We start from the raw sequence: 16,516 nt of genomic DNA on the forward strand, positions 1-16,516 counted from the left end.
AGTGAAAATACTTATTATGCAGAACGGCCCATTTTCAGAATAACATATACAGTATATATATAAAAACATTTTGAAGCATAAAGTAGAGTAAAATACAGTGGCTACTTAGGCAAATGTACTTGGTTACAGTCCACCACTGTAAAATTGGCTACATATTGCCTAATGACTAGAGCAGGAAATGTGTATCCATCTTCACACCGCCTATTGAATGTGATGGCTGGAAATGAGAGCAATTAAAATAGAAGTACAATACAGAGCACAAAGTCCAGACTGCCAAATAAAAGCATGTAGAATGTGTTCACTGGCTCTGTACTGTCCTGTCTCCACTACAGAAGGAGCAGCGCCCTCTGCTGACGAAAGCGGACAAGAAAATGCTTACGGCACCTGGTATTCCCAGGCGGTCTCCCATCCAAGTACTAACCAGGCCCGACCCTGCTTAGCTTCCGAGATCAGACGAGATCGGGCGTGTTCAGAGTGGTATGGCCGTAAACGATTACTGCTGTCGCACACGGGCTATTTATAAATGCTAAAACATCACCAACGCTTCTTTTAATACAGTGTAAAAATGCTCTGTTGCAAGTCAAAGCCATGTATTCAAAATCTTAAGTAAAAGTACATAAGTAAATACATTTAAAGTTCCAAAAGTAAAAATACTCATTATGCAGAACGGCCCATTTTCAGAATAACATATATATATATAAAAACATTTTGAAGCATAAAGTAGAATACAATACAGTGGCTACTTTAGCAAATGTACTTGGTTACAGTCCACCACTGTAAAATTGGCTACATATTGCCTAATGACTAGAGCAGGAAATGTGTATCCATCTTCACACCGCCTATTGAATGTGATGGCTGGAAATGAGAGCAATTAAAATAGAAGTACAATACAGAGCACAAAGTCCAGACTGCCAAATAAAAGCATGTAGAATGTGTTCACTGGCTCTGTACTGTCCTGTCTCCACTACAGAAGGAGCAGCGCCCTCTGCTGACGAAAGCGGACAAGAAAATGCTTACGGCACGTGGTATTCCCAGGCGGTCTCCCATCCAAGTACTAACCAGGCCCGACCCTGCTTAGCTTCCGAGATCAGACGAGATCGGGCGTGTTCAGAGTGGTATGGCCGTAAACGATTACTGCTGTCGCACACGGGCTATTTATAAATGCTAAAACATCACCAACGCTTCTTTTAATACAGTGTAAAAATGCTCTGTTGCAAGTCAAAGCCATGTATTCAAAATCTTAAGTAAAAGTACATAAGTAAATACATTTAAAGTTCCAAAAGTAAAAATACTCATTATGCAGAACGGCCCATTTTCAGAATAACATATATATATATAAAAACATTTTGAAGCATAAAGTAGAATACAATACAGTGGCTACTTTAGCAAATGTACTTGGTTACAGTCCACCACTGTAAAATTGGCTACATATTGCCTAATGACGAGAGCAGGAAATGTGTATCCATCGGCAACACTGCATCTTCACACCGCCTATTGAATGTGATGGCTGGAAATGAGAGCAATTAAAATAGAAGTACAATACAGAGCACAAAGTCCAGACTGCCAAATAAAAGCATGTAGAATGTGTTCACTGGCTCTGTACTGTCCTGTCTCCACTACAGAAGGAGCAGCGCCCTCTGCTGACGAAAGCGGACAAGAAAATGCTTACGGCACCTGGTATTCCCAGGCGGTCTCCCATCCAAGTACTAACCAGGCCCGACCCTGCTTAGCTTCCGAGATCAGACGAGATCGGGCGTGTTCAGAGTGGTATGGCCGTAAACGATTACTGCTGTCGCACACGGGCTATTTATAAATGCTAAAACATCACCAACGCTTCTTTTAATACAGTGTAAAAATGCTCTGTTGCAAGTCAAATCCATGTATTCAAAATCTTAAGTAAAAGTACATAAGTAAATACATTTAAAGTTCCAAAAGTAAAAATACTCATTATGCAGAACGGCCCATTTTCAGAATAACATATATATATATAAAAACATTTTGAAGCATAAAGTAGAGTAAAATACAGTGGCTACTTTAGCAAATGTACTTGGTTACAGTCCACCACTGTAAAATTGGCTACATATTGCCTAATGACGAGAGCAGGAAATGTGTATCCATCGGCAACACTGCATCTTCACACCGCCTATTGAATGTGATGGCTGGAAATGAGAGCAATTAAAATAGAAGTACAATACAGAGCACAAAGTCCAGACTGCCAAATAAAAGCATGTAGAATGTGTTCACTGGCTCTGTACTGTCCTGTCTCCACTACAGAAGGAGCAGCACCCTCTGCTGACGAAAGCGGACAAGAAAATGCTTACGGCACCTGGTATTCCCAGGCGGTCTCCCATCCAAGTACTAACCAGGCCCGACCCTGCTTAGCTTCCGAGATCAGACGAGATCGGGCGTGTTCAGAGTGGTATGGCCGTAAACGATTACTGCTGTCGCACACGGGCTATTTATAAATGCTAAAACATCACCAACGCTTCTTTTAATACAGTGTAAAAATGCTCTGTTGCAAGTCAAATCCATGTATTCAAAATCTTAAGTAAAAGTACATAAGTAAATACATTTAAAGTTCCAAAAGTAAAAATACTCATTATGCAGAACGGCCCATTTTCAGAATAACATATATATATATAAAAACATTTTGAAGCATAAAGTAGAGTAAAATACAGTGGCTACTTTAGCAAATGTACTTGGTTACAGTCCACCACTGTAAAATTGGCTACATATTGCCTAATGACTAGAGCAGGAAATGTGTATCCATCTTCACACCGCCTATTGAATGTGATGGCTGGAAATGAGAGCAATTAAAATAGAAGTACAATACAGAGCACAAAGTCCAGACTGCCAAATAAAAGCATGTAGAATGTGTTCACTGGCTCTGTACTGTCCTGTCTCCACTACAGAAGGAGCAGCGCCCTCTGCTGACGAAAGCGGACAAGAAAATGCTTATGGCACCTGGTATTCCCAGGCGGTCTCCCATCCAAGTACTAACCAGGCCCGACCCTGCTTAGCTTCCGAGATCAGACGAGATCGGGCGTGTTCAGAGTGGTATGGCCGTAAACGATTACTGCTGTCGCACACGGGCTATTTATAAATGCTAAAACATCACCAACGCTTCTTTTAATACAGTGTAAAAATGCTCTGTTGCAAGTCAAAGCCATGTATTCAAAATCTTAAGTAAAAGTACATAAGTAAATACATTTAAAGTTCCAAAAGTGAAAATACTTATTATGCAGAACGGCCCATTTTCAGAATAACATATACAGTATATATATAAAAACATTTTGAAGCATAAAGTAGAGTAAAATACAGTGGCTACTTTAGCAAATGTACTTGGTTACAGTCCACCACTGTAAAATTGGCTACATATTGCCTAATGACGAGAGCAGGAAATGTGTATCCATCGGCAACACTGCATCTTCACACCGCCTATTGAATGTGATGGCTGGAAATGAGAGCAATTAAAATAGAAGTACAATACAGAGCACAAAGTCCAGACTGCCAAATAAAAGCATGTAGAATGTGTTCACTGGCTCTGTACTGTCCTGTCTCCACTACAGAAGGAGCAGCACCCTCTGCTGACGAAAGCGGACAAGAAAATGCTTACGGCACCTGGTATTCCCAGGCGGTCTCCCATCCAAGTACTAACCAGGCCCGACCCTGCTTAGCTTCCGAGATCAGACGAGATCGGGCGTGTTCAGAGTGGTATGGCCGTAAACGATTACTGCTGTCGCACACGGGCTATTTATAAATGCTAAAACATCACCAACGCTTCTTTTAATACAGTGTAAAAATGCTCTGTTGCAAGTCAAATCCATGTATTCAAAATCTTAAGTAAAAGTACATAAGTAAATACATTTAAAGTTCCAAAAGTAAAAATACTCATTATGCAGAACGGCCCATTTTCAGAATAACATATATATATATAAAAACATTTTGAAGCATAAAGTAGAGTAAAATACAGTGGCTACTTTAGCAAATGTACTTGGTTACAGTCCACCACTGTAAAATTGGCTACATATTGCCTAATGACTAGAGCAGGAAATGTGTATCCATCTTCACACCGCCTATTGAATGTGATGGCTGGAAATGAGAGCAATTAAAATAGAAGTACAATACAGAGCACAAAGTCCAGACTGCCAAATAAAAGCATGTAGAATGTGTTCACTGGCTCTGTACTGTCCTGTCTCCACTACAGAAGGAGCAGCGCCCTCTGCTGACGAAAGCGGACAAGAAAATGCTTATGGCACCTGGTATTCCCAGGCGGTCTCCCATCCAAGTACTAACCAGGCCCGACCCTGCTTAGCTTCCGAGATCAGACGAGATCGGGCGTGTTCAGAGTGGTATGGCCGTAAACGATTACTGCTGTCGCACACGGGCTATTTATAAATGCTAAAACATCACCAACGCTTCTTTTAATACAGTGTAAAAATGCTCTGTTGCAAGTCAAAGCCATGTATTCAAAATCTTAAGTAAAAGTACATAAGTAAATACATTTAAAGTTCCAAAAGTGAAAATACTTATTATGCAGAACGGCCCATTTTCAGAATAACATATACAGTATATATATAAAAACATTTTGAAGCATAAAGTAGAGTAAAATACAGTGGCTACTTAGGCAAATGTACTTGGTTACAGTCCACCACTGTAAAATTGGCTACATATTGCCTAATGACTAGAGCAGGAAATGTGTATCCATCTTCACACCGCCTATTGAATGTGATGGCTGGAAATGAGAGCAATTAAAATAGAAGTACAATACAGAGCACAAAGTCCAGACTGCCAAATAAAAGCATGTAGAATGTGTTCACTGGCTCTGTACTGTCCTGTCTCCACTACAGAAGGAGCAGCGCCCTCTGCTGACGAAAGCGGACAAGAAAATGCTTACGGCACCTGGTATTCCCAGGCGGTCTCCCATCCAAGTACTAACCAGGCCCGACCCTGCTTAGCTTCCGAGATCAGACGAGATCGGGCGTGTTCAGAGTGGTATGGCCGTAAACGATTACTGCTGTCGCACACGGGCTATTTATAAATGCTAAAACATCACCAACGCTTCTTTTAATACAGTGTAAAAATGCTCTGTTGCAAGTCAAAGCCATGTATTCAAAATCTTAAGTAAAAGTACATAAGTAAATACATTTAAAGTTCCAAAAGTGAAAATACTTATTATGCAGAACGGCCCATTTTCAGAATAACATATACAGTATATATATAAAAACATTTTGAAGCATAAAGTAGAGTAAAATACAGTGGCTACTTTAGCAAATGTACTTGGTTACAGTCCACCACTGTAAAATTGGCTACATATTGCCTAATGACTAGAGCAGGAAATGTGTATCCATCTTCACACCGCCTATTGAATGTGATGGCTGGAAATGAGAGCAATTAAAATAGAAGTACAATACAGAGCACAAAGTCCAGACTGCCAAATAAAAGCATGTAGAATGTGTTCACTGGCTCTGTACTGTCCTGTCTCCACTACAGAAGGAGCAGCGCCCTCTGCTGACGAAAGCGGACAAGAAAATGCTTACAGCACGTGGTATTCCCAGGCGGTCTCCCATCCAAGTACTAACCAGGCCCGACCCTGCTTAGCTTCCGAGATCAGACGAGATCGGGCGTGTTCAGAGTGGCATGGCCGTAAACGATTACTGCTGTCGCACACGGGCTATTTATAAATGCTAAAACATCACCAACGCTTCTTTTAATACAGTGTAAAAATGCTCTGTTGCAAGTCAAAGCCATGTATTCAAAATCTTAAGTAAAAGTACATAAGTAAATACATTTAAAGTTCCAAAAGTGAAAATACTTATTATGCAGAACGGCCCATTTTCAGAATAACATATACAGTATATATATAAAAACATTTTGAAGCATAAAGTAGAGTAAAATACAGTGGCTACTTTAGCAAATGTACTTGGTTACAGTCCACCACTGTAAAATTGGCTACATATTGCCTAATGACTAGAGCAGGAAATGTGTATCCATCTTCACACCGCCTATTGAATGTGATGGCTGGAAATGAGAGCAATTAAAATAGAAGTACAATACAGAGCACAAAGTCCAGACTGCCAAATAAAAGCATGTAGAATGTGTTCACTGGCTCTGTACTGTCCTGTCTCCACTACAGAAGGAGCAGCGCCCTCTGCTGACGAAAGCGGACAAGAAAATGCTTACGGCACGTGGTATTCCCAGGCGGTCTCCCATCCAAGTACTAACCAGGCCCGACCCTGCTTAGCTTCCGAGATCAGACGAGATCGGGCGTGTTCAGAGTGGTATGGCCGTAAACGATTACTGCTGTCGCACACGGGCTATTTATAAATGCTAAAACATCACCAACGCTTCTTTTAATACAGTGTAAAAATGCTCTGTTGCAAGTCAAAGCCATGTATTCAAAATCTTAAGTAAAAGTACATAAGTAAATACATTTAAAGTTCCAAAAGTAAAAATACTCATTATGCAGAACGGCCCATTTTCAGAATAACATATATATATATAAAAACATTTTGAAGCATAAAGTAGAATACAATACAGTGGCTACTTTAGCAAATGTACTTGGTTACAGTCCACCACTGTAAAATTGGCTACATATTGCCTAATGACTAGAGCAGGAAATGTGTATCCATCTTCACACCGCCTATTGAATGTGATGGCTGGAAATGAGAGCAATTAAAATAGAAGTACAATACAGAGCACAAAGTCCAGACTGCCAAATAAAAGCATGTAGAATGTGTTCACTGGCTCTGTACTGTCCTGTCTCCACTACAGAAGGAGCAGCGCCCTCTGCTGACGAAAGCGGACAAGAAAATGCTTACGGCACGTGGTATTCCCAGGCGGTCTCCCATCCAAGTACTAACCAGGCCCGACCCTGCTTAGCTTCCGAGATCAGACGAGGTCGGGCGTGTTCAGAGTGGTATGGCCGTAAACGATTACTGCTGTCGCACACGGGCTATTTATAAATGCTAAAACATCACCAACGCTTCTTTTAATACAGTGTAAAAATGCTCTGTTGCAAGTCAAATCCATGTATTCAAAATTTTAAGTAAAAGTACATAAGTAAATACATTTAAAGTTCCAAAAGTAAAAATACTCATTATGCAGAACGGCCCATTTTCAGAATAACATATATATATATAAAAACATTTTGAAGCATAAAGTAGAGTAAAATACAGTGGCTACTTTAGCAAATGTACTTGGTTACAGTCCACCACTGTAAAATTGGCTACATATTGCCTAATGACGAGAGCAGGAAATGTGTATCCATCGGCAACACTGCATCTTCACACCGCCTATTGAATGTGATGGCTGGAAATGAGAGCAATTAAAATAGAAGTACAATACAGAGCACAAAGTCCAGACTGCCAAATAAAAGCATGTAGAATGTGTTCACTGGCTCTGTACTGTCCTGTCTCCACTACAGAAGGAGCAGCGCCCTCTGCTGACGAAAGCGGACAAGAAAATGCTTACGGCACCTGGTATTCCCAGGCGGTCTCCTATCCAAGTACTAACCAGGCCCGACCCTGCTTAGCTTCCGAGATCAGACGAGGTCGGGCGTGTTCAGAGTGGTATGGCCGTAAACAATTACTGCTGTCGCACACGGGCTATTTATAAATGCTAAAACATCACCAACGCTTCTTTTAATACAGTGTAAAAATGCTCTGTTGCAAGTCAAATCCATGTATTCAAAATCTTAAGTAAAAGTACATAAGTAAATACATTTAAAGTTCCAAAAGTAAAAATACTCATTATGCAGAACGGCCCATTTTCAGAATAACATATATATATATAAAAACATTTTGAAGCATAAAGTAGAGTAAAATACAGTGGCTACTTTAGCAAATGTACTTGGTTACAGTCCACCACTGTAAAATTGGCTACATATTGCCTAATGACGAGAGCAGGAAATGTGTATCCATCGGCAACACTGCATCTTCACACCGCCTATTGAATGTGATGGCTGGAAATGAGAGCAATTAAAATAGAAGTACAATACAGAGCACAAAGTCCAGACTGCCAAATAAAAGCATGTAGAATGTGTTCACTGGCTCTGTACTGTCCTATCTCCACTACAGAAGGAGCAGCGCCCTCTGCTGACGAAAGCGGACAAGAAAATGCTTACGGCACCTGGTATTCCCAGGCGGTCTCCCATCCAAGTACTAACCAGGCCCAACCCTGCTTAGCTTCCGAGATCAGACAAGATCGGGCGTGTTCAGAGTGGTATGGCCGTAAACGATTACTGCTGTCGCACACGGGCTATTTATAAATGCTAAAACGTCACCAACGCTTCTTTTAATACAGTGTAAAAATGCTCTGTTGCAAGTCAAATCCATGTATTCAAAATCTTAAGTAAAAGTACATAAGTAAATACATTTAAAGTTCCAAAAGTGAAAATACTTATTATGCAGAACGGCCCATTTTCAGAATAACATATACAGTATATATATAAAAACATTTTGAAGCATAAAGTAGAGTAAAATACAGTGGCTACTTTAGCAAATGTACTTGGTTACAGTCCACCACTGTAAAATTGGCTACATATTGCCTAATGACTAGAGCAGGAAATGTGTATCCATCTTCACACCGCCTATTGAATGTGATGGCTGGAAATGAGAGCAATTAAAATAGAAGTACAATACAGAGCACAAAGTCCAGACTGCCAAATAAAAGCATGTAGAATGTGTTCACTGGCTCTGTACTGTCCTGTCTCCACTACAGAAGGAGCAGCGCCCTCTGCTGACGAAAGCGGACAAGAAAATGCTTACGGCACCTGGTATTCCCAGGCGGTCTCCCATCCAAGTACTAACCAGGCCCGACCCTGCTTAGCTTCCGAGATCAGACGAGATCGGGCGTGTTCAGAGTGGTATGGCCGTAAACGATTACTGCTGTCGCACACGGGCTATTTATAAATGCTAAAACATCACCAACGCTTCTTTTAATACAGTGTAAAAATGCTCTGTTGCAAGTCAAAGCCATGTATTCAAAATCTTAAGTAAAAGTACATAAGTAAATACATTTAAAGTTCCAAAAGTAAAAATACTCATTATGCAGAACGGCCCATTTTCAGAATAACATATATATATATAAAAACATTTTGAAGCATAAAGTAGAGTAAAATACAGTGGCTACTTTAGCAAATGTACTTGGTTACAGTCCACCACTGTAAAATTGGCTACATATTGCCTAATGACTAGAGCAGGAAATGTGTATCCATCTTCACACCGCCTATTGAATGTGATGGCTGGAAATGAGAGCAATTAAAATAGAAGTACAATACAGAGCACAAAGTCCAGACTGCCAAATAAAAGCATGTAGAATGTGTTCACTGGCTCTGTACTGTCCTGTCTCCACTACAGAAGGAGCAGCGCCCTCTGCTGACGAAAGCGGACAAGAAAATGCTTACGGCACCTGGTATTCCCAGGCGGTCTCCCATCCAAGTACTAACCAGGCCCGACCCTGCTTAGCTTCCGAGATCAGACGAGATCGGGCGTGTTCAGAGTGGTATGGCCGTAAACGATTACTGCTGTCGCACACGGGCTATTTATAAATGCTAAAACATCACCAACGCTTCTTTTAATACAGTGTAAAAATGCTCTGTTGCAAGTCAAAGCCATGTATTCAAAATCTTAAGTAAAAGTACATAAGTAAATACATTTAAAGTTCCAAAAGTAAAAATACTCATTATGCAGAACGGCCCATTTTCAGAATAACATATATATATATAAAAACATTTTGAAGCATAAAGTAGAGTAAAATACAGTGGCTACTTTAGCAAATGTACTTGGTTACAGTCCACCACTGTAAAATTGGCTACATATTGCCTAATGACTAGAGCAGGAAATGTGTATCCATCTTCACACCGCCTATTGAATGTGATGGCTGGAAATGAGAGCAATTAAAATAGAAGTACAATACAGAGCACAAAGTCCAGACTGCCAAATAAAAGCATGTAGAATGTGTTCACTGGCTCTGTACTGTCCTGTCTCCACTACAGAAGGAGCAGCGCCCTCTGCTGACGAAAGCGGACAAGAAAATGCTTACGGCACCTGGTATTCCCAGGCGGTCTCCCATCCAAGTACTAACCAGGCCCGACCCTGCTTAGCTTCCGAGATCAGACGAGATCGGGCGTGTTCAGAGTGGTATGGCCGTAAACGATTACTGCTGTCGCACACGGGCTATTTATAAATGCTAAAACATCACCAACGCTTCTTTTAATACAGTGTAAAAATGCTCTGTTGCAAGTCAAAGCCATGTATTCAAAATCTTAAGTAAAAGTACATAAGTAAATACATTTAAAGTTCCAAAAGTAAAAATACTCATTATGCAGAACGGCCCATTTTCAGAATAACATATATATATATAAAAACATTTTGAAGCATAAAGTAGAATACAATACAGTGGCTACTTTAGCAAATGTACTTGGTTACAGTCCACCACTGTAAAATTGGCTACATATTGCCTAATGACGAGAGCAGGAAATGTGTATCCATCGGCAACACTGCATCTTCACACCGCCTATTGAATGTGATGGCTGGAAATGAGAGCAATTAAAATAGAAGTACAATACAGAGCACAAAGTCCAGACTGCCAAATAAAAGCATGTAGAATGTGTTCACTGGCTCTGTACTGTCCTGTCTCCACTACAGAAGGAGCAGCGCCCTCTGCTGACGAAAGCGGACAAGAAAATACTTACGGCACCTGGTATTCCCAGGCGGTCTCCCATCCAAGTACTAACCAGGCCCGACCCTGCTTAGCTTCCGAGATCAGACGAGATCGGGCGTGTTCAGAGTGGTATGGCCGTAAACGATTACTGCTGTCGCACACGGGCTATTTATAAATGCTAAAACATCACCAACGCTTCTTTTAATACAGTGTAAAAATGCTCTGTTGCAAGTCAAATCCATGTATTCAAAATCTTAAGTAAAAGTACATAAGTAAATACATTTAAAGTTCCAAAAGTAAAAATACTCATTATGCAGAACGGCCCATTTTCAGAATAACATATATATATATAAAAACATTTTGAAGCATAAAGTAGAGTAAAATACAGTGGCTACTTTAGCAAATGTACTTGGTTACAGTCCACCACTGTAAAATTGGCTACATATTGCCTAATGACTAGAGCAGGAAATGTGTATCCATCTTCACACCGCCTATTGAATGTGATGGCTGGAAATGAGAGCAATTAAAATAGAAGTACAATACAGAGCACAAAGTCCAGACTGCCAAATAAAAGCATGTAGAATGTGTTCACTGGCTCTGTACTGTCCTGTCTCCACTACAGAAGGAGCAGCGCCCTCTGCTGACGAAAGCGGACAAGAAAATGCTTACGGCACCTGGTATTCCCAGGCGGTCTCCCATCCAAGTACTAACCAGGCCCGACCCTGCTTTGCTTCCGAGATCAGACGAGATCAGGCGTGTTCAGAGTGGTATGGCCGTAAACGATTACTGCTGTCGCACACGAGCTATTTATAAATGCTAAAACATCACCAACGCTTCTTTTAATACAGTGTAAAAATGCTCTGTTGCAAGTCAAAGCCATGTATTCAAAATCTTAAGTAAAAGTACATAAGTAAATACATTTAAAGTTCCAAAAGTGAAAATACTTATTATGCAGAACGGCCCATTTTCAGAATAACATATACAGTATATATATAAAAACATTTTGAAGCATAAAGTAGAGTAAAATACAGTGGCTACTTTAGCAAATGTACTTGGTTACAGTCCACCACTGTAAAATTGGCTACATATTGCCTAATGACTAGAGCAGGAAATGTGTATCCATCGGCAACACTGCATCTTCACACCGCCTATTGAATGTGATGGCTGGAAATGAGAGCAATTAAAATAGAAGTACAATACAGAGCACAAAGTCCAGACTGCCAAATAAAAGCATGTAGAATGTGTTCACTGGCTCTGTACTGTCCTGTCTCCACTACAGAAGGAGCAGCGCCCTCTGCTGACGAAAGCGGACAAGAAAATGCTTACGGCACCTGGTATTCCCAGGCGGTCTCCCATCCAAGTACTAACCAGGCCCGACCCTGCTTAGCTTCCGAGATCAGACGAGATCGGGCGTGTTCAGAGTGGTATGGCCGTAAACGATTACTGCTGTCGCACACGGGCTATTTATAAATGCTAAAACATCACCAACGCTTCTTTTAATACAGTGTAAAAATGCTCTGTTGCAAGTCAAAGCCATGTATTCAAAATCTTAAGTAAAAGTACATAAGTAAATACATTTAAAGTTCCAAAAGTGAAAATACTTATTATGCAGAACGGCCCATTTTCAGAATAACATATACAGTATATATATAAAAACATTTTGAAGCATAAAGTAGAGTAAAATACAGTGGCTACTTTAGCAAATGTACTTGGTTACAGTCCACCACTGTAAAATTGGCTACATATTGCCTAATGACTAGAGCAGGAAATGTGTATCCATCTTCACACCGCCTATTGAATGTGATGGCTGGAAATGAGAGCAATTAAAATAGAAGTACAATACAGAGCACAAAGTCCAGACTGCCAAATAAAAGCATGTAGAATGTGTTCACTGGCTCTGTACTGTCCTGTCTCCACTACAGAAGGAGCAGCGCCCTCTGCTGACGAAAGCGGACAAGAAAATGCTTACGGCACGTGGTATTCCCAGGCGGTCTCCCATCCAAGTACTAACCAGGCCCGACCCTGCTTAGCTTCCGAGATCAGACGAGATCAGGCGTGTTCAGAGTGGTATGGCCGTAAACGATTACTGCTGTCGCACACGGGCTATTTATAAATGCTAAAACATCACCAACGCTTCTTTTAATACAGTGTAAAAATGCTCTGTTGCAAGTCAAAGCCATGTATTCAAAATCTTAAGTAAAAGTACATAAGTAAATACATTTAAAGTTCCAAAAGTGAAAATACTTATTATGCAGAACGGCCCATTTTCAGAATAACATATACAGTATATATATAAAAACATTTTGAAGCATAAAGTAGAGTAAAATACAGTGGCTACTTTAGCAAATGTACTTGGTTACAGTCCACCACTGTAAAATTGGCTACATATTGCCTAATGACTAGAGCAGGAAATGTGTATCCATCTTCACACCGCCTATTGAATGTGATGGCTGGAAATGAGAGCAATTAAAATAGAAGTACAATACAGAGCACAAAGTCCAGACTGCCAAATAAAAGCATGTAGAATGTGTTCACTGGCTCTGTACTGTCCTGTCTCCACTACAGAAGGAGCAGCGCCCTCTGCTGACGAAAGCGGACAAGAAAATGCTTACGGCACCTGGTATTCCCAGGCGGTCTCCCATCCAAGTACTAACCAGGCCCGACCCTGCTTAGCTTCCGAGATCAGACGAGATCGGGCGTGTTCAGAGTGGTATGGCCGTAAACGATTACTGCTGTCGCACACGGGCTATTTATAAATGCTAAAACATCACCAACGCTTCTTTTAATACAGTGTAAAAATGCTCTGTTGCAAGTCAAAGCCATGTATTCAAAATCTTAAGTAAAAGTACATAAGTAAATACATTTAAAGTTCCAAAAGTGAAAATACTTATTATGCAGAACGGCCCATTTTCAGAATAACATATACAGTATATATATAAAAACATTTTGAAGCATAAAGTAGAGTAAAATACAGTGGCTACTTAGGCAAATGTACTTGGTTACAGTCCACCACTGTAAAATTGGCTACATATTGCCTAATGACTAGAGCAGGAAATGTGTATCCATCTTCACACCGCCTATTGAATGTGATGGCTGGAAATGAGAGCAATTAAAATAGAAGTACAATACAGAGCACAAAGTCCAGACTGCCAAATAAAAGCATGTAGAATGTGTTCACTGGCTCTGTACTGTCCTGTCTCCACTACAGAAGGAGCAGCGCCCTCTGCTGACGAAAGCGGACAAGAAAATGCTTACGGCACCTGGTATTCCCAGGCGGTCTCCCATCCAAGTACTAACCAGGCCCGACCCTGCTTAGCTTCCGAGATCAGACGAGATCGGGCGTGTTCAGAGTGGTATGGCCGTAAACGATTACTGCTGTCGCACACGGGCTATTTATAAATGCTAAAACATCACCAACGCTTCTTTTAATACAGTGTAAAAATGCTCTGTTGCAAGTCAAAGCCATGTATTCAAAATCTTAAGTAAAAGTACATAAGTAAATACATTTAAAGTTCCAAAAGTGAAAATACTTATTATGCAGAACGGCCCATTTTCAGAATAACATATACAGTATATATATAAAAACATTTTGAAGCATAAAGTAGAGTAAAATACAGTGGCTACTTTAGCAAATGTACTTGGTTACAGTCCACCACTGTAAAATTGGCTACATATTGCCTAATGACTAGAGCAGGAAATGTGTATCCATCGGCAACACTGCATCTTCACACCGCCTATTGAATGTGATGGCTGGAAATGAGAGCAATTAAAATAGAAGTACAATACAGAGCACAAAGTCCAGACTGCCAAATAAAAGCATGTAGAATGTGTTCACTGGCTCTGTACTGTCCTGTCTCCACTACAGAAGGAGCAGCGCCCTCTGCTGACGAAAGCGGACAAGAAAATGCTTACGGCACGTGGTATTCCCAGGCGGTCTCCCATCCAAGTACTAACCAGGCCCGACCCTGCTTAGCTTCCGAGATCAGACGAGATCGGGCGTGTTCAGAGTGGTATGGCCGTAAACGATTACTGCTGTCGCACACGGGCTATTTATAAATGCTAAAACATCACCAACGCTTCTTTTAATACAGTGTAAAAATGCTCTGTTGCAAGTCAAAGCCATGTATTCAAAATCTTAAGTAAAAGTACATAAGTAAATACATTTAAAGTTCCAAAAGTAAAAATACTCATTATGCAGAACGGCCCATTTTCAGAATAACATATATATATATAAAAACATTTTGAAGCATAAAGTAGAATACAATACAGTGGCTACTTTAGCAAATGTACTTGGTTACAGTCCACCACTGTAAAATTGGCTACATATTGCCTAATGACTAGAGCAGGAAATGTGTATCCATCTTCACACCGCCTATTGAATGTGATGGCTGGAAATGAGAGCAATTAAAATAGAAGTACAATACAGAGCACAAAGTCCAGACTGCCAAATAAAAGCATGTAGAATGTGTTCACTGGCTCTGTACTGTCCTGTCTCCACTACAGAAGGAGCAGCGCCCTCTGCTGACGAAAGCGGACAAGAAAATGCTTACGGCACGTGGTATTCCCAGGCGGTCTCCCATCCAAGTACTAACCAGGCCCGACCCTGCTTAGCTTCCGAGATCAGACGAGATCGGGCGTGTTCAGAGTGGTATGGCCGTAAACGATTACTGCTGTCGCACACGGGCTATTTATAAATGCTAAAACATCACCAACGCTTCTTTTAATACAGTGTAAAAATGCTCTGTTGCAAGTCAAAGCCATGTATTCAAAATCTTAAGTAAAAGTACATAAGTAAATACATTTAAAGTTCCAAAAGTAAAAATACTCATTATGCAGAACGGCCCATTTTCAGAATAACATATATATATATAAAAACATTTTGAAGCATAAAGTAGAATACAATACAGTGGCTACTTTAGCAAATGTACTTGGTTACAGTCCACCACTGTAAAATTGGCTACATATTGCCTAATGACGAGAGCAGGAAATGTGTATCCATCGGCAACACTGCATCTTCACACCGCCTATTGAATGTGATGGCTGGAAATGAGAGCAATTAAAATAGAAGTACAATACAGAGCACAAAGTCCAGACTGCCAAATAAAAGCATGTAGAATGTGTTCACTGGCTCTGTACTGTCCTGTCTCCACTACAGAAGGAGCAGCGCCCTCTGCTGACGAAAGCGGACAAGAAAATGCTTACGGCACCTGGTATTCCCAGGCGGTCTCCCATCCAAGTACTAACCAGGCCCGACCCTGCTTAGCTTCCGAGATCAGACGAGATCGGGCGTGTTCAGAGTGGTATGGCCGTAAACGATTACTGCTGTCGCACACGGGCTATTTATAAATGCTAAAACATCACCAACGCTTCTTTTAATACAGTGTAAAAATGCTCTGTTGCAAGTCAAATCCATGTATTCAAAATCTTAAGTAAAAGTACATAAGTAAATACATTTAAAGTTCCAAAAGTAAAAATACTCATTATGCAGAACGGCCCATTTTCAGAATAACATATATATATATAAAAACATTTTGAAGCATAAAGTAGAGTAAAATACAGTGGCTACTTTAGCAAATGTACTTGGTTACAGTCCACCACTGTAAAATTGGCTACATATTGCCTAATGACGAGAGCAGGAAATGTGTATCCATCGGCAACACTGCATCTTCACACCGCCTATTGAATGTGATGGCTGGAAATGAGAGCAATTAAAATAGAAGTACAATACAGAGCACAAAGTCCAGACTGCCAAATAAAAGCATGTAGAATGTGTTCACTGGCTCTGTACTGTCCTGTCTCCACTACAGAAGGAGCAGCGCCCTCTGCTGACGAAAGCGGACAAGAAAATGCT

General features: G+C 40.6%; 26 non-coding genes across 26 annotated transcripts in view; all 26 read right to left on the minus strand.

Annotated features, from left to right (window-relative positions):
- Positions 1–372: 372 nt before the first annotated feature.
- On the minus strand, positions 373–491 carry LOC139293361 (5S ribosomal RNA). Its single transcript, XR_011597975.1, has one exon. It is a non-coding gene; the product is annotated as a 5S ribosomal RNA (ribosomal RNA).
- Positions 492–1,010: 519 nt separating this feature from the next.
- LOC139293627 (5S ribosomal RNA) lies at positions 1,011–1,129 on the minus strand. The gene has a single exon (XR_011598229.1). It is a non-coding gene; the product is annotated as a 5S ribosomal RNA (ribosomal RNA).
- Positions 1,130–1,662: 533 nt separating this feature from the next.
- On the minus strand, positions 1,663–1,781 carry LOC139293362 (5S ribosomal RNA). The gene has a single exon (XR_011597976.1). It is a non-coding gene; the product is annotated as a 5S ribosomal RNA (ribosomal RNA).
- A 533-nt stretch (positions 1,782–2,314) lies between these two features.
- LOC139293363 (5S ribosomal RNA) lies at positions 2,315–2,433 on the minus strand. Its single transcript, XR_011597977.1, has one exon. It is a non-coding gene; the product is annotated as a 5S ribosomal RNA (ribosomal RNA).
- Positions 2,434–2,952: 519 nt separating this feature from the next.
- Positions 2,953–3,071, minus strand: LOC139293584 (5S ribosomal RNA). Its single transcript, XR_011598187.1, has one exon. It is a non-coding gene; the product is annotated as a 5S ribosomal RNA (ribosomal RNA).
- A 538-nt stretch (positions 3,072–3,609) lies between these two features.
- On the minus strand, positions 3,610–3,728 carry LOC139293364 (5S ribosomal RNA). Its single transcript, XR_011597978.1, has one exon. It is a non-coding gene; the product is annotated as a 5S ribosomal RNA (ribosomal RNA).
- Positions 3,729–4,247: 519 nt separating this feature from the next.
- Positions 4,248–4,366, minus strand: LOC139293585 (5S ribosomal RNA). Its single transcript, XR_011598188.1, has one exon. It is a non-coding gene; the product is annotated as a 5S ribosomal RNA (ribosomal RNA).
- A 524-nt stretch (positions 4,367–4,890) lies between these two features.
- Positions 4,891–5,009, minus strand: LOC139293365 (5S ribosomal RNA). The gene has a single exon (XR_011597979.1). It is a non-coding gene; the product is annotated as a 5S ribosomal RNA (ribosomal RNA).
- A 524-nt stretch (positions 5,010–5,533) lies between these two features.
- Positions 5,534–5,652, minus strand: LOC139293676 (5S ribosomal RNA). The gene has a single exon (XR_011598274.1). It is a non-coding gene; the product is annotated as a 5S ribosomal RNA (ribosomal RNA).
- A 524-nt stretch (positions 5,653–6,176) lies between these two features.
- Positions 6,177–6,295, minus strand: LOC139293628 (5S ribosomal RNA). The gene has a single exon (XR_011598230.1). It is a non-coding gene; the product is annotated as a 5S ribosomal RNA (ribosomal RNA).
- Positions 6,296–6,814: 519 nt separating this feature from the next.
- LOC139293680 (5S ribosomal RNA) lies at positions 6,815–6,933 on the minus strand. Its single transcript, XR_011598278.1, has one exon. It is a non-coding gene; the product is annotated as a 5S ribosomal RNA (ribosomal RNA).
- Positions 6,934–7,466: 533 nt separating this feature from the next.
- Positions 7,467–7,585, minus strand: LOC139293665 (5S ribosomal RNA). The gene has a single exon (XR_011598264.1). It is a non-coding gene; the product is annotated as a 5S ribosomal RNA (ribosomal RNA).
- A 533-nt stretch (positions 7,586–8,118) lies between these two features.
- LOC139293566 (5S ribosomal RNA) lies at positions 8,119–8,237 on the minus strand. The gene has a single exon (XR_011598170.1). It is a non-coding gene; the product is annotated as a 5S ribosomal RNA (ribosomal RNA).
- A 524-nt stretch (positions 8,238–8,761) lies between these two features.
- Positions 8,762–8,880, minus strand: LOC139293366 (5S ribosomal RNA). The gene has a single exon (XR_011597980.1). It is a non-coding gene; the product is annotated as a 5S ribosomal RNA (ribosomal RNA).
- Positions 8,881–9,399: 519 nt separating this feature from the next.
- On the minus strand, positions 9,400–9,518 carry LOC139293367 (5S ribosomal RNA). Its single transcript, XR_011597981.1, has one exon. It is a non-coding gene; the product is annotated as a 5S ribosomal RNA (ribosomal RNA).
- A 519-nt stretch (positions 9,519–10,037) lies between these two features.
- LOC139293369 (5S ribosomal RNA) lies at positions 10,038–10,156 on the minus strand. The gene has a single exon (XR_011597983.1). It is a non-coding gene; the product is annotated as a 5S ribosomal RNA (ribosomal RNA).
- Positions 10,157–10,689: 533 nt separating this feature from the next.
- On the minus strand, positions 10,690–10,808 carry LOC139293543 (5S ribosomal RNA). Its single transcript, XR_011598148.1, has one exon. It is a non-coding gene; the product is annotated as a 5S ribosomal RNA (ribosomal RNA).
- A 519-nt stretch (positions 10,809–11,327) lies between these two features.
- On the minus strand, positions 11,328–11,446 carry LOC139293605 (5S ribosomal RNA). Its single transcript, XR_011598208.1, has one exon. It is a non-coding gene; the product is annotated as a 5S ribosomal RNA (ribosomal RNA).
- A 538-nt stretch (positions 11,447–11,984) lies between these two features.
- LOC139293370 (5S ribosomal RNA) lies at positions 11,985–12,103 on the minus strand. The gene has a single exon (XR_011597984.1). It is a non-coding gene; the product is annotated as a 5S ribosomal RNA (ribosomal RNA).
- A 524-nt stretch (positions 12,104–12,627) lies between these two features.
- LOC139293672 (5S ribosomal RNA) lies at positions 12,628–12,746 on the minus strand. The gene has a single exon (XR_011598270.1). It is a non-coding gene; the product is annotated as a 5S ribosomal RNA (ribosomal RNA).
- Positions 12,747–13,270: 524 nt separating this feature from the next.
- LOC139293372 (5S ribosomal RNA) lies at positions 13,271–13,389 on the minus strand. The gene has a single exon (XR_011597985.1). It is a non-coding gene; the product is annotated as a 5S ribosomal RNA (ribosomal RNA).
- A 524-nt stretch (positions 13,390–13,913) lies between these two features.
- LOC139293373 (5S ribosomal RNA) lies at positions 13,914–14,032 on the minus strand. Its single transcript, XR_011597986.1, has one exon. It is a non-coding gene; the product is annotated as a 5S ribosomal RNA (ribosomal RNA).
- Positions 14,033–14,570: 538 nt separating this feature from the next.
- On the minus strand, positions 14,571–14,689 carry LOC139293629 (5S ribosomal RNA). The gene has a single exon (XR_011598231.1). It is a non-coding gene; the product is annotated as a 5S ribosomal RNA (ribosomal RNA).
- A 519-nt stretch (positions 14,690–15,208) lies between these two features.
- LOC139293630 (5S ribosomal RNA) lies at positions 15,209–15,327 on the minus strand. Its single transcript, XR_011598232.1, has one exon. It is a non-coding gene; the product is annotated as a 5S ribosomal RNA (ribosomal RNA).
- A 533-nt stretch (positions 15,328–15,860) lies between these two features.
- LOC139293374 (5S ribosomal RNA) lies at positions 15,861–15,979 on the minus strand. The gene has a single exon (XR_011597987.1). It is a non-coding gene; the product is annotated as a 5S ribosomal RNA (ribosomal RNA).
- Positions 15,980–16,512: 533 nt separating this feature from the next.
- The window catches only part of LOC139293551 (5S ribosomal RNA), a 119-nt gene continuing 115 nt past the window's right edge, over positions 16,513–16,516 (minus strand). Inside the window, exon 1 of the ribosomal RNA XR_011598155.1 lies at positions 16,513–16,516. This exon is cut by the window's right edge and continues 115 nt beyond it. This is a non-coding gene — a ribosomal RNA (5S ribosomal RNA).

Source organism: Enoplosus armatus, chromosome 11, assembly GCF_043641665.1.
Source record: "Enoplosus armatus isolate fEnoArm2 chromosome 11, fEnoArm2.hap1, whole genome shotgun sequence".
Taxonomy (NCBI): domain Eukaryota; kingdom Metazoa; phylum Chordata; class Actinopteri; order Centrarchiformes; family Enoplosidae; genus Enoplosus; species Enoplosus armatus.